Below are 10915 nucleotides of genomic sequence, written 5' to 3' on the forward strand. Positions count from 1 at the left end.
ATATATTTTATTATAATCTTATAGGTTCAGATGTAACTGTAATGTGTTCCTAACACTGGGATGACCTGTCTATGGTTTCCCCACTGTTGTTGTCGTCTGCTGCTGTCACAAAGCTCTTCTTTGATTCTGTATCGTAGCTTTACTGATGCCTTGCTCCTCAGTCTTATACATCCTGTTTCCAACAGGCGTTGCGTTCTCGGCTGCAAGGAAGCATGACAGCCTGTGAGCCGCGGCAGGCTGCCTCAACCTCTCGGAGTGTCCATGGAGTCTGCAGGACAGGCAGCGTCATAGGTGAGAGGTGGTGTTAGGGAAGCTTCCCTGCACCGTAAACAGAAGTAGGGGGGTAAACAAAGGGGGTTGAGCTGCTTTTATTGCCTTCCCACGCCAGGCAGAGCAGCAGCAGCTGACTGGAAAGTGTTACCTGGAATATGCCTAATCGCCCCCCGCCTCCCCTTCACCAGCAGACAGCTCATCTGAATGCAGGCCTAGTGACCCAGGTGTACAAACAGCAAACAGTAGGGCCACATCAAAGGCTCTCATTAAAAGACAATAGAAGCAGATCTCCCCCTTCAAGCCCTGCCAGTGCTTTTTACCACAGAGCATGGGCCTTCCAGATCCACCCTATCCCCGCTGAGCACACCGCCCTCCTCAGTGAGTCCTGTGGTGAACTGCTGCAGAGCCGCTCAGTGCAACGTATAGAAAATATCTCTGCAAATATTTTGTCATTTGCATTTTTTTTATCACTTAATAGATGCAAATCTGTTTTGTGTGAGCTCTCATGTTTCAAGCACCACTTTCAAGTTCACTCCATGCATCAGTCAACATTTATGTCCCATATAAATCCAGCTTTGAAAAAGAAACTTTAAAAACACTGGACTGATATCTTCCTTCACCTCCCCAAACACACACACACATGTGTGCTCAAGTACACACACACATACACACAGCTACACAAAGTACTTTGACTGAACTTTCTTTTAGCTGCTCACTTATTCACACAGCAGATTGATCCGACTACTTGATGTGGTAGATTTTTACATCAGACGCTCTTCCTGGTGCAAAAAAAACCCCTCTCACTATAGCAGACACTGTTGATTAATCAAATTCAGATTACATTTGAATTAGGAAGAATGGTATCGTTATTGAAGCGGTGACTTTTTGGGCCTATTTGTAAAAAAAATTGCAAATACTTTGAATCACAGCTTGCTGTGATCAATTAAAGACATGCTTTACTCAAGTAAATCTTCAATGAACTGTTGTTTTTATCTTACTGATATAGTGACAGAAGCATTTATGTTGGGAAAAAATAGTAAAGAATATTAGAGAAAGAGCCCTACTGGTGACAGTGGGGAAGAAGAACTCCAATTTAATAGGGAAAAAGACTCAGAGAGGGGCTGTCCTGAGCCCCAAGCAGCTGGATGGAGAAATGAGGAAAAAGGAGCAGGAGAGACGATGGATGAGAAATGGGACAAAACACAAATTGTGCATGTGTGTGTGTAAATAAATGAATAAAATAAATGAAAATAAATAAATAAATGAAAATCAATGGTTGCCTGGAACAGCAGAAGAATGTGCTGCCAAATGTGCAGTTGGTAGTAGTGCTACATGAAGTCAATGAAATTTTTAAAACAGATTTTTTTAATCAACAGGACATCTCTCTGTGCAGCCATGTTTGTTATAAGCAAAAACAGCTTCTCGCTGGGGGCAAAAAGGATTTCGCCATCATGCTTTTTCTCCTCCTGGTATCAGCGTCTTCATCTCTGACGTGAACCTTGAATTTTAAATTGAGTCCCTAAAGTCAAAGGTGGAAAACCTTTTGGATCAAGCTGCACAACCACTAGCTAGGAGATGTGCACAGCGGGAAGACGTCATTCCTGTAACAAAATAAATAAACACACAGACGTTTTAAAGCAGCAGCCTAAAGGCCGGCGCTGTGCCGTTAGATGTGAGCTGTCCTGGGAAAAGCCTATCTGGACTCCACAGACAGCCTCCAGCTTTGATGGGGAAGCCTCTTTGTAGTTGGCCTGGAGATGGCTTGTTAGTCAGTAAAAGTGAGGGCTAAATGGCTCCCTAACAGGAAGCAGTTTACACGGTGACGCTCAACCTGCCTGTGGCCTCTATTGTCCTGAGCCCCATGTCCCACTTCATTACGATTTCCATAAGAAAGGAACAGTAATTGCCCCTTTTCTTCTGCTGGCCCTTCATCTTGGAGTGTCTTTTCTTTTCTTATACTTTTTTTAGCCCCCCTCCTCCTTCTCTCACTCAGTCCCTCTCCATCAGTCTGCTCTCTGTCCCTGTAAAGTCCAGAGAAACCCACAGGAAAAAAGCTTTTTTCTATGTTCATTCTTTTTAGGGTGTAAAAACCAATATTTTCTTTACAAACCCTTTTCTTTTCTCCATCATTACAAGTATGATTTTCAAATTTAGGAACTGATTTAATGTGGCTGAGTGCACTTAAATAATATATTTGCAGCATCAGCTTCCCAAACTACTGCAAACATTTAGAAGTAAGCATCACAGCAGTTGAAGTGGAGTTCCTGAGATTTTCCTGACCTTTGAACTGAGCTCTGACACGTCTACATGGGGGCCCAACTGAAAAGTGCAGAGGAAACCTGACATGCTATGACTGGAAATCGACTTAAGTGAGCAAAATTACTGAAATTTCATGATGAGCCACGGCCTTAAATTCGTTTTAAACAGATTTCAGTGCTTTGAGTGAAGTGTAAAAACTTTCTGGAATAACAAAACATACAATTACAACCTCTGAAACCAAAGCTGGGTCAAAAACTATATATATCTGTAGATATCTGTCCTTTGCACCTGTACAGCTTGCTAACCAAGCCTGTTAGGCTTAGCTGATAACTTAGCACTCTGATCCAAATGTGAACAAGACAAAAAACAAACAAATAGTGACAAAAATGTTCAGTTCAGTTCATTTTTATTTCAAACATTTCAAACATGTGCCTTCACAATCATTACAAAATATCATTCCATTACTTGTTTGAAAAGGAGTAGGCAGAAGTATTTACTTATTTGTCCCTACCCCCACAGGTTTTACCTCTCATTCATTTAATTTTTTTTTTCTTTTTTTTTTTTTTAGTCTTAAATTAAACAAACAACATATAAAAGTAAAGCAAAACAAAACAAAACATACATAAATCAAAAACAAGAAATTAGCAAGCCCCACCACAGTATAGTTTCTTTCATATGAAAAATACAGAATGTGTATATTTGCAGATACACAAGTTATGGAAAAACAAACAAACCAAAACAAAAAAACCCAAAAAAGAACCACAACACCATTACCAGCAACATTACTGTCCTGGGTTAACCCCGTTTTCTTCATTCTTATACTTATTTAAAATGAGGTTTTTATATTTTACTTTAAACTGTTTTATGTTTTTCTGTTTTATATCAAACCACTTCTTTAATATCGTTAATTCCTGTGTGATCATCTCCAAAACCTGTGGCAATTCCACACCCGAACACAGTATATTTGTGTCATCTGCAAATATTACAAACTTTAAAATCTCCGATACTCTGCAGATATCATTTAAGTACATAATAAACATTTTTGGACCCAGTACTGAACCTTGAGGTACTCCACAAGCTATATCCATCAAATTAGATTTATATTTGTTTATTTGTACATATTGTTGCCTATTCCCTACATAGCTTTTTAACCAGTCCAAAACCACTCCCCTAAACCTGTACTTTTCCAGTTTTTTTAATAGAATTTCATGATTAACAGTATCAAACGCCTTCTTTAGATCTAAGAAAATGCCAAGTGCATACCTCTTATTATCCATACAATGTGGGGTCCTAAGTCAGCGGGTGACATCATGGTAGCTGTGTCTGTCTTTTATACACAGTCTACAGCATCCACCTCAGCCACTGTCTGAACTTCTCGTGAAAGGTTTTTATTACCTCTGATGTTTTTTTACCAGATGAACTCTGCTGCCTTTACCTTTACTGCCCAAACTTTTCTACCAATCAGTTTGTGACCTAAGTGATGCTGAAGTCTTGGAACACTGCATGTCTGTGGGCCCTGCAGTGGTTAAATCCCCGCAAGGATAATAATTTTTGCATGTTAGAAAGGCTCTGTGTATCTGGTTATTTCGCTCGAGTACTTTTATGTCAATGAATTTGTATTTTGAGACTCCATGACTAACACAGCTAACTTTATTCAAGGTTACACATGTAAAGGATAAAAATGGGAAAATGAACGTGGTGTTTTGATAAAGACACACTTGAAGAGGTCATGAAAGCACCAATAAGGACTGAAAGGAATTAGAAACATATTATCACATTAGACTATTCACATAAGTAATGCACACCATCACTTTTCTCAACCATTTACTTTGCTGAGGGTTTTGAGGAATCTGTCTATCGCAGCTGTTACAGAGCGAGTAAATACACACCATGTAAAATAGAAATCATTTAAGTGTGCCTGGCATCAACACTTCATAAACAAGGGAGGGGATATACACACTCCCTCACACATTTTCTCACACCGTGCCCCATCACGGGTCAGCCATGGCTCACTTTGAACTTCTGAGGTGATAAAACGTAAATGCAGCAATAACTTCTGTGTTTCAGTGACAAGTCAAAAATGTTGTTTTGCACACTCGTTTAGGGAGTGGGATACCTGGATCATCTCCACACTTCTAAATTTTTTATATATAAACTGATCTGTTTGAAGCTCTTGTGTATCATTAATAAGAATTAAATCCAGGCAGAAGTTCACCTTGGGAACGTCTTCCATGGAAAGGCTGCAGGTATAGCTGACTTCAAGAAAGGGGGAGGGCCTCCAGACCCCCTCTGTGAGTTGAACTGTTTTAATCAGAGCCCCCATGGAGGCCCTGACAAAAGAGCCCGGTCAGAATCACCGTCTGCTCTTTTGTTTCACGGAGAGCCACGGAGGCTGGGAGAGGGCTGCAGGCTCAGCCGCTGTGCCCGTCACCACAGCAGGCCTCCTGTTTATTTGTTTTGGAAACTGTTTTATCCCAGGTGACAGTAAAGGTAACAGATTCCCACTGTGATTTACTGTGCTGTAAGTTTTTTGTGTTTTTTTAACCAAACCACGAAGAACGGCTGTCAGCTGTTTTCATGGAAGGGACGCACAAATAATTTCCTTCTATGATGCACTAATATTTCTGTAGCAGATGTACTGCATAAATGTATTTATATGTTTAAATAAAATACAACATTTGAGCAGACAGTGTTAAAAAAAAAACCTATATATTATGACATAACCTGATATAAACTGTGACGGGCTATATGACCTTCAGAGGTAGTTACTTGTTACGTAAAAATGCTTGGATATTTTTCAGTCCCAGCTTCAAAAATCTGGGAACTTTCTTTTATATATTCACTATTTATAGTTTTATACTTGTGTTTTTATAGGTACTAAGAGAAAGTGTTGAAAGGTATTTTAAATGAAAGACAGTCATGTGGGGTTATAGGATGGCTTTCCTTGGATGTCTCCCAACAAATGACAAGGACAGGATGTTTCTTGGGTCTTTACGGCAGAGGATGATAGCTTGATCCCCCTAAAAAGCTCATACTTAGGGTCTGCAATCACAGTATCACCAGCTTAAACTCCTGTACAAATCCAGACTACAGCCAAGCTGTTAAAGGCTTGTGAAACGAGGTATCTTTGTTGTCACTGTTACCTTAAAGTGATTCTTGTGCAACTTAGATTCTTCCATCCTTGACTGGACTTACTGCAATGAGCATGCCTTCATTTAAAGACGTGGTCAAAGTCTCTAAAGCAGAGGCAACGTTAGCAAGAGACAACTTCCCCTAAATAGCAAAAATTGCAGTTCCTCAAACAACCACTTGAGGCAGCCATCTAAAGCGAGCCTATCTCTATTCACCTACATGTTAAAAATCCCCACCTTTACAGCAAAGATATAAGATTTTACAGCTCAACACAAAAACTATTTGTCATTTGTCATCCCTGGATTTGTAATGTCAGATCCTGGGGCAAACTTTCGACTTGATGTAGGAGTACTGGTACCTGGGCGTCCACATCAACAACAGGCCGAAGTGGAAGGTGAACAGAGATGAACAGAGAGGCTGTATGAAAGAAGGAGATAAGTAGATAAGTGCACACTGTGCAGGAAAATGAGGGGAGGTTTTGTATCAGTCTGTTATGACAAGATCAGTGTACTTTGGTATGGTCTGCTGGGTGAGCAGTATCAGACTGAATAAACTGATCAGAACGGCTGACTCTGTGATTGGCTGCGATCTTATCTTATCTTATTTGAGTTACTGACCTGGACTTGTTGACTGTGAAATTGTTGGTTTTTATAGCTGTAATAAGCCATATAATCCATGCTTTCTGATAGAAACATATTAAGCTTTGAATGCTAACTGGCATAAACCTGATGACATCATTAGGGCATCATCATCTTCATCAGTTTGTCACCCTTGAGAAAGCAACAACCCAACAGATGACTTGTATTCAGACTGTATTCACCAGCGTGCACGAGCTGAGGGAGATGACCAGTTTGATGGAGTGACCCCTGTTTCTCAGCATCGCACCACCTCTGCATCTTAATAGCAGCTTCATGATGCTTTCGGGGAATAATTTAAAAAAACGTTCATCCATCATTGCCAAAACATCACAGATTGATTTAATTCAGATGTTGACTTTGTCGGGAGCTCAAATAATTACAATCAAATTGGAAAAAGACACAATGCTGGCTGAAGTACGACAGTGGTGATGACTAATTGCATCGGCGTGGCATAAGTAATGCCCCAGAAATGAACTGGCTGATTTATAATAACCATCAGGACCTCAGAAATGTGCACATGTATCTCCTACAACTCTCATGTCACTAATCTGCCCCCTTAAAGAGACACAGCTGCTGATACTCTTTCAAGGTTTGGTGACATTTTCATTGATCCTCGTGTTGAGCTCTGGTTAAATTGCCCCCTGGTGTTTATTACAGTGGAGCAAAACATCTGTACAAATGAATGGTTTGGGCTGGCTCGATCTCAGCTCAGGCACAGCTGTCAGGAGGTCCTGCGTTCATGGCCAGTCCTTAAATAATGCATGGCCACCCTCTGGTGGCCACAGCAGATATCGCTGTGCCCTGTGTCGAGTTTGGTGCGCTCTCACACACCAGCCTTTTATTATTGCTGTGCATTACGTCGGGTAGAGTAATTTAATCTGAGCCCAATGTGAACCACAAACAATGTACAATGTGTTATTTTTCCAACAGCACGCGCAAGATTGATGATGAATAAACCACACTCTTATAAAGAGGTGACAAAAATGCATGTGTCTCCACAGTTTCACTTTTGTGGACCTGCTTTTGTTGCCATGAATATTACATTGAGAATCAAATTATGGGTACAGGCTTTGTGAATGATTGATATAATGCAACAGCATGCAGTAAAAATGACTAGTGGATGTTTTATTCATGAGGGGTTAGATAAACAATAAAATCCTGGCAGAAACATGAACACCCACACGGCAAATAGATTCATGAGACTAGCAAACACATTAGATTGTTGTATAATCGTTCTTTTCTTTCTTAGCCTTATCACTTGAAAATGTATAAATTTCCCTAGTTTGAATGTAATTTGAATTCTGGTGTCAGCAGCAGAGAGCAGAATATCCCTCTCCACTTTGAAGATTTCGACTTCAGAGAGAAGCATTTTTTGAGCACATCTCATCAGGCTTTATGGAATTTAGATAAGTGAGTTTGCATTCATGTTGGACCTCTTTCCCTCTTTCCCCCGATCTCTGAATTGGACACTTTCATTTGCGCCAGTGTCTTTCACTGCCTCCAAACCATGACAAACAGATGCATTAGCTCCCTAATTGCTGAGTATTACCAATGAGATGCCTTATGAGTTACCAGGGTTGCCTCCTAGAAATGAAAGCCCTGGCCAATTTGCATGGGAGGTAATTGAATCGCCTGCAGCGAGAGAAAAGAGAGGACGTGCTACGCATTACAGCCCAATTGGCTTCTCTGAGTGTGTGGCGTGAAAAGCTATTTTCAAGCGCTGAATGCCAAGGGTTTGCTCTCTCATTCATGTAGAGTCCACTTCTCGCAGCCTTTCCCATCCACTCCAGCTCCAGTTTCTCCAGGCCCGGCTGATGGCTGTTGAAAAGGTAGTGGAGGGGGGGGCTCAGGGGCCCTTGTATTTATGGGGAAATGACCAATCCCTACTTTGTGTGGAAACCCTGAGAGCCTTCGCTGAGGAAGAGAGAATAAGGTGGATGTGGAATTTGGAATTAACTGTAGCTTTACAATTGTCTCTGAAAAATGCCCTGGGACAGCCGTGAGATGTACATGTCATACATTATCTACATGTGCAAATTGAATGAGGCGAGGATTCATCTTCAGACTCAGACACATTTGTATTTCCCCCGTTAATGTGACAATCACACGCCAGCATCCCACCAAAGTCCTATCTTTTTTATTGACATTTTGATTCTTCTTATTTCTTGCTGCAGCAGTTGATATTTTGCTGCTTATTTGCATGTTTGGCACCCCTTTGTCTCATCCTACCACTATGATCATTTGTATTTTCATACTGATGCCACGGTCTTGTCCCACAGCAGGCAACATATGAAAAACATATCATAACACTTTTTTTTTAAAGAAAAAAAGAAAGAAAAACGGCAAATTGGGTTACCAAAAAATGATTAACTTCCTCTTGCAGAGCAGGTGGCAGTGTGCACCTCGGACCAATTTTACACTCATCTGCACACCTACAGCCAAATTATAATCACCAATTACACCAACAGTTTCTTCCGCCGTTAATGTGGCAGCTACATTACTCTGCCGCACGTATAAACAATCCAATGAATGTATTTAAAACCTGATTATAGACTTTTCCTGACCCGTTCACTTTCCTAACAATACGATCAAGCAGATACTTATAAAAGAGGACCTTTTGTTTTATGGGAGCTGGAGTCATGAAGTCCTGCTATCTGAATATTAATTTTAGCTGAGTGCCTGGACTTCCTGTTTTTTATACACACATAAGACTGTGAAGCTAAATTCAACATCTTTGCCCAAATAAAACATACAAAGAAAAATAATTGCCGGCTATCATCATAAGGGATTATTCTCCCCGTTAATCAGAGACTCGTCTTGTTGATGAGATGTCATTAAAGGGCACCTATCATCAGCTGATTCAGTCTCATTTTAAACATGAGAAAGGTTTCAATTAAAATATTGTGTGTATGTTTAATGCCTGTAGATTAAAAAGTCAAGCTTTCCAATGACTTTTTTCTACTCTTGTGCTGCCTCATCAGCTTCACATTATGTTTTTCTGTCAATCTGGTCAATTTGGGAAATGTGTGCTTTTGGAAGGAGGGGGCTTCGAGACTCAAATTTGGAGCTAGACAGAGAACGATGTGGCTGCACTAAGCCCCAGTGTTATATAAATAAGGACTATTTTAAAGTCATACAGAGCTGGCCTAATCGAGCCCAAGAAAGCCCTCCCTTAATATCCAAAAGTGTACTGCTTAATTCCCGTCAGCTCACTGTGACGTTTTCAAACTTCATGTTTTCTACAAGCAGCAGGTCAGAATTTCTATGCCATTCACTTCGCAGCAACAAGAAAGCATCCGCTATTGTTATTGCGTTATTTAAAAAGGAATAAAAAGGCAAATATAAAAATAATTTCAGGTAATTTAATTTTCTGTTGATCAACCAACAGTTTAATTAACTGATTATTTCAAGTCAAAAAGTATAACTTGAGCTTTTTAATGTTTTACATTTCTGATACTGAATGTCAGCGACAGAGAAACCCTCACTGGCAGGTTAGCAAAGAGTTAAAATGCAGGTGAAGGTCGAGTACACACACATGTTCATATCTTTGACCGGGGCCACTTTTCAGCATATTGACTGGAAGACATCAAAATCGTCTTATTACAATACAGCATAAAATGAAACAGCAGTACAGCCAATAGTGTTTTACAACATCCAGGCACCATTTGGGTAAAGTCCATGGTATATATTCTTATCTGAAAATACAGAACGCTGTAAAAATATGGTTGCAAGCCTATAGCAGCCATATTCAATATACAGTTCAATTCACTTCAACTGAGTTCAATTGTATTTATATAGCATCAAATCACAATAACAGTTGCTTCAGGATGCTTTATATTATAAGGTAAAGGCCCTACAATAATACAACGAAAATCCTTAACAATAAGACCACCAAGTACTTGGCGACAGTGGGAAGATGAAACTCCCTTTAAACAGGAAGACCCCTCCAGCAAAACCAGTCTCAGACATTGGCAGCCATTGCCGTGACCAATTAGGAGTCCAATACCATTTTTATACTATCGTGCATGTTATTGTGTATTGTGCTATTGCTACTGTGGTGGAAACCTTAATAACCCAAGTATCAGTCAACTTTGAAAATGACATGACTTTAAATATCTGTGTTATGGGTAACGTGGAATATGTACTCACCGAACACCTTTCAGTACAGTTGAGAATAGTGCTTCACCATCGTTCCATACAGCCTCGATAATAACTCCCAATAACTTACAATGTCTACAGAAAAAGACATTGTAAGTAACTGAACTCCTCTGGTAAAGTATGTGAATGATGGTATGGTGGAAATAAAAGGGATTTAGAACTACATAATTGCCAAGTTTATTAATACTCATCATGACTTTGTCCGCTGCCTTTGTATTGCTATCAAAATGTACCCATAATTATCACAAAACAAGTATTTCATAAAAATACAAGCCCGTACCGTAAGGCTTTGGGGGTGATCTGGAATGCCAGATTCCAAAGCATTGTGGGAAGCCTTCCCCGAACAGGACAGGCTTCAACAACGACAGATTCAAACACATACACACACGTCCAGTTACTTCTGACAACATGCTTCCCCGTTAGCTCTTAGCGTTGGCATATAGAAGTGTCTATGA

The sequence above is a fragment of the Mchenga conophoros genome, linkage group LG22, assembly GCF_057382185.1.
Source record: "Mchenga conophoros isolate Kocher_MC1m ecotype Shallow Benthic linkage group LG22, M_conophoros_male_GT1.1, whole genome shotgun sequence".
NCBI lineage: Eukaryota > Metazoa > Chordata > Actinopteri > Cichliformes > Cichlidae > Mchenga > Mchenga conophoros.